This window comes from Silene latifolia, chromosome X (assembly GCF_048544455.1).
Source record: "Silene latifolia isolate original U9 population chromosome X, ASM4854445v1, whole genome shotgun sequence".
Lineage (NCBI taxonomy): Eukaryota > Viridiplantae > Streptophyta > Magnoliopsida > Caryophyllales > Caryophyllaceae > Silene > Silene latifolia.
In genome coordinates, this window is record NC_133537.1 from 150,062,194 (window position 1) to 150,067,815 (window position 5,622).

Consider the following 5,622-nt stretch of genomic DNA (forward strand, 5'->3'; position numbering starts at 1 on the left):
TCAACTTTGGTGGAAAAATTTTGTCAACAATCTCCGCCCAGTTTATGCCAACCTAGTGAGGTATCAGAATATCAAGACTTTCCAAGATCTGCAGATTCTGGGGACGCGTATTGAGGACGACCTCCGAAAGGGTGTCTTAGCCAAGACCACTGGCAGCGGTTACCAGGGATCCACATCAGTCGGATCTCACCCTTACGGTCAGCCGAACAAGATTTATGAGGTCAACCCCGTCGAACCATCTGCTAAGAAAACTGAGCGCCCCTAGAGAGTGTTCACCAACATAGGGTCAACTTATGCAAGTGCCCTGAAAAGGCTCATGGACCAAGGGAAGTTGCAACCGATCGGACCCACCCCGGATCCGACCGATGCCAAGAAGTCCCGGTTGTGGAACCCCGGTACTTACTGTCAGTATCATCGAGGGATGGGGCACGTTACCGAAACTTGCTTCAAGCTCAAGCACCTCATTCAAGACATGATTGAGAAGGGAGATTTGCCTTTACCCCCACCAACTAAGCCGAATAACAAGACGAATCCTTTGGGAATCCACGCCATCTCTGACGATGAGCCGACCCTAGACTCCTCTCACCTCATCCTGCCAATTGACGACGAGGTGAATGCTTTGGGAAAGGATCCTTCAGACAGAGTGTTTGTGTTTAGTGCTGCCACTATGCTCACTATGTTTCAACAAGTTAAAGAGGCCATAGCCAGCCTCTCTCAGAGAATCACCCGACTCGACGACGCCTACCGTCGACTCATTTTCAATCCACCGCCACCGCGCCCAAGGGAGAATTCCCCGAGCATTCAAAACTACCCACCCCAGGATGGATTGCTCCCACGACCATTCTGGCATAGACCTCACGAAAATTACCCTAAAAATAACTACCCCAATAAAAATCGCCCTCACAAAAACCATCCTCACAAAAATATCCCTCACAAGAACTACCCACCGAGGAATACCCCTCCAAGGTATCCTCGAGACTCCGAAATTAATGGCATATGGAGATGAGGATGTCTATATCATCCCAGAGAAGGAGAAACGGGCGAAAAAAATCGGACATCTCACCCGGTCCGGACGTCCCTATCAGAATCCGAACAATCCAACGGTCGTTCCAACAACGAATTACCAAATCGTCCCAGAGGTGGACACTCAACCAAAGGCCCCCGAGAACTCAATCTGAAATTGACTCCGAAAGCGAAAGCCGAAATCTCAATTTGGCAACTGGTCGCAACGTCTTTTGAGCATCGACAGGCCTTGGGAAAATTAACCGTGCCCTCCACCTCTCCCCCAGAAGAAATAGTGGCGCAAATGACGAGGGACGCCCCTAATCTAAACAACGCGGTCGTCTTCTCCGACGAGGACATCCCTCCGTTCGGAGCCAATCATAACCTGGCCGTGTATATCACCGTACAATGCCTCCAGAAAAATATACCCATGGTCCTCGTGGATGACGGCTCCGCGGTGAATGTCATTCCTCTTAAGACTGCCCACAGGCTGGGTATCAAGGAAGCTGACTTGCTCCCAACGAATCAAGGAGTACGCGCCTACGACGGAACTCATTGCAAGGTCGCCGGGCTTATCACTTTGACCGTCGCAACCAGAGCGCTGGAAAGACAAACCAGTTTTCAAGTGGTCAACATCGACGCGTCCTTCAACATACTCCTGGGACGTCCCTGGATTCACGCCGTCAAGACGGTCACCTCAACTCTCCACCAGAAGATCAGGGTCCCTTCAACGGGAGAACGATCACAATTCCCGCTTCCCCAATCAAAGCAGTTATGAGAAAGGGGATGGCCTCCCATGCCATTGAGGAGGACGACGGCGAAATGTGGGGTTTCCAAGCCGTAAACGCCATAACTGATGAATTGACGCCCTCTGATTGTGACCCGTTCACCAACCTCACGGTCAACCGTATTATGATGCGTCAGGGTTATTTCCCGGGTTTGCCGCTTGATCCACTGAAGGACCCGTTGCCTCCCTTGAAACAGGCTAAGGTCTCCAACATCCCTTTGGGCTGGGATACGAACCTACCGACGAAGATATCCGGGAGATGAACCTCCTAATCCGAAAACGCAAGAAGCACGGGGTTATCCTCCGTCCCTATCATCTGACTCTCAACGGATACTTTGTCCCCGATGGAGAGTCTGAGCCCTACCATGGCTTTCCGGAGCCAATCTATGACTCTGTGATGAAGGCTAGGTACCCGGGAGTGGAAGTCTTCCAGGACTGCTACTTTATCCTCGACAACATCGAAGCTGCATCAACTGAGTCCAAACCGTCACCATGCCTTGACGGACAAGCTGTCACACTCCTCTTTGGGGAAGATAATGTCAAACACCTCGACTATGATAACATCATCAACATCGCCCTGAAGGACAATCAATTTGATCCAACCGCTTTGACCTCCGATACTGACCCGGAGAAAGCCACCCAAGGCTGGAGGAAGACCGTCAAGTGGACCGATCGCCAAGGCCGCATTCTCAAGATAACAACTGGAGAAGGCCCTATGTTCAAGGAGGGAAGTCAAGAAGGATCTGAGTTTGAGTCAAAGTCGGAGTCAGAGTCTGTCATAGCTCCTAACGCTCATGATGTCCCAGTCAAGGCCCCCTTCCCACTGTTTTATCACAAAGTCGTGGCTTATTCAGAGGCTGAGTCTACTAGGGTCACCCCCATTTCCATGAATTGTGACAACCTGGAGCCTGTTCCAGGGGCCACTTCCTCTGTTGTGTCGCCTCTGACTGACCACGAGATGTCTGTCCTTTCCGAGCTTTTCGCTCGTGTCAACTTAATGAACGCTAAGTTTGCTTATGAATCGTCTCATTTTAACTGCAATGCAATTCTGAATGACTATGAGGAATTTGACTTGAGTGACTACCCACCTCACTTAGCCAAAGAACTTGACAAACAGGAAACCAGAACTCCCATCATTGAGGAGACTGAACCTATTAACGTAGGAACCAACAATACACCTCAAGAACATAGGATAGGGACAACCCTGGACCCCTCGGAGAGACAACAGTTCATTAACTAGCTGGTTATCTCGTCTGTTTGTCTTATATTGTTTGAGTAATACTGACTCCGTTGTTGTTTGTGGAATTTGCGGTGATCCATTTGGGGATGGTGAGCACGCTTGACAGGTATTGCTAGTGGTGAGCTTGGGGCAGCCATGGGAGCGTTGCCATCACCAGTCATAGCATCACCGTCTGAGTCTTAGTTTTGATTTCATTAGTTGTCAGACATTGGAGTTGTATTGTTGATTCATTTTTTGGATTTTGGTTTGATGTAAACTTTAACCCTTTATGGCATTTAATAAATGTGCTCAGTTCAGACGCTTTTGATATGTACTAACCTCGGGTAACCGAGATGGTAACACACTTTCATGGTAGGGCGGTCCTGGTAAGGCATCTTGGTATGAGGGGGTGTTACAGAATCCCGTCAACGAGGATCCAACGACCGACACATGGTCACTTCCTGACGAGGACATCCTTTGTGCCGACTCCGACGCATGGGACCTATACTTCGATGGTGCATCTAATCTGAGAGGCTTCGGGGTAGGAATCCTTCTAATATCACCAGAGGGAGAACATGTTCCAATCTCGGTCAAGCTAGACTTCGCCGTCACCAACAATGTCGCTGAATATCAAGGGATTGAGGGTCCACGGCGATTCCTCGCTCATCATCAATCAGGTGTCCGGATCATGGAAAATCCGATCTGACAGCTTAGCTCCTTACCGAGCGAAGATCAATCAAGAGGCCGAATTCTTCGACCAAGTCGACTACTTCCACTTGCCACGAGAGGAAAACTATGATGAACCTTGGTACCAAGCCATCCTCAATTACAAAACCTAAAATGAATTCCCTCCCAACTCTGGTCAAAGAGGACAAAGAGCCATTCTTTTACGTGCATCACAATTCGTGATAAACCAAAATCAACTCTACAAAAGAACACCCCAAGGAATTCTCCTCCTTTGCATTGACCATCACAAAGCCAAAAAAGTCATGGGAGAGGTTCACGACGGAGAATGTGGCCCTCACATGAGTGCAATGATGCTTACACGGAAAATCAAGCGGCTAGGTTACTACTGGACCACCATGGAAGCCGATTGCCGTAACTACGTCAAACATTGCCACAATTGCCAAATCTTCGCCAACATACAACACATACCACCATCCCTTTTGTACACCATGACATCACCCTGGCCTTTCTCAACCTGGGGATCGACATCATCGGGAAAGTCAACCCGATAGGCACCAAGGGGCATTGTTTTGTCCTCGTCGCCATCGACTACTTCACCAAATGGGTGGAAGCGCAGTCATATGCAGTCTTGACCGCCAAACAAGTGGCCAAGTTCATTCAAAACAACATCATCTGCCGATATGGGGTACCCCATGAAATCATCAGCGATTAAGGCTCTCACTTCCGGGGGGAAACTCAAGCTTTGCTGGACAAGTACAAGATCAAGCGACATCAATCATCCCCCTACCGTCCCCAAACCAACGGAGCGGTGGAGGCAGCGAACAAAACTCTTGTCATCATTATCAAGAAAATGCAAGACAACTACCGCGATTGGCCGAGCAAACTCCCATTCACACTCTGGGGATACCGAACCTCCATTCGAACACCGAAAGGCGCCACACCCTTCTACCTAGCATACGGTATAGAGGCGGTTCAACCGGTAGAGTTAGAGGTCCCTTCTCTACGCATCCTCATCGGAGAGTCAAATCCCGAGGTGGAATGGACCGTCGAAGGTACGAACAACTCACTCTTCTAGACGAACGGCGACTCAACGCCTTGCACAACGTCCAGCTATACCAACGACGTATACAACGGGCATTCAACAAGAAGGTTAAACCCAGAACATCCAGGAGGGCGACTTGGTCCTCAAGTCAGTTCGAGTACCATTGCCCGTCGATCCGAGGGGGAAATTCAAACCCAACTGGGCTGGGCCATACCTGGTCAAGAAAATACGTTCGGGGGGCGTAGTGAGACTGAGTGACCTAGATGGGGAAGACTTTACAAACCCAACAAACCTAGACCAACTCAAGAAATACTACCCTTGAACCATAACAGCCAACGACCTAGCCTAGTTTTGCAACTAGCAACGACCTCAACCCTTTTCAAGTCAAATTCCTCAACGTGTTCTGATTTGAAATTGCATGTTTTATCGAGTCTAAGCTACGGCACCTTGCCCGTTTCGAATGTCCTATTATCTGTCAAAGGCAACGTCCATTTGCACTAAAACAAAACAACCCCTTGAACTACGAGCATTGTTTGATTTCACCTCTTTAGGTGGATACGTAGGCAGTCCCTCTTATGCCTGAGGGATACAACCACAAAACCCAATTCAAATTCACAAGACATTTCGAACTACGATCATGGTTTGATTTCACCTCTCCAGGTGAATACGTAGGCATTCCTTTCTTACACAAGAAGGATACAACCATTCCCACAATAAAAAAAAACAACCATCCCTACATACAAAAATCCCTATAAAAAAAAGTGAAAAGGAAAAACCATTCCCTTTTCCACAAAAATACAAAAATGAGCCTTTCTCCCTTTCCACAAAATACCACATTCCCAAGTACAATTGTTTAGGACGATTCAAATTGAATTGTATTTACAA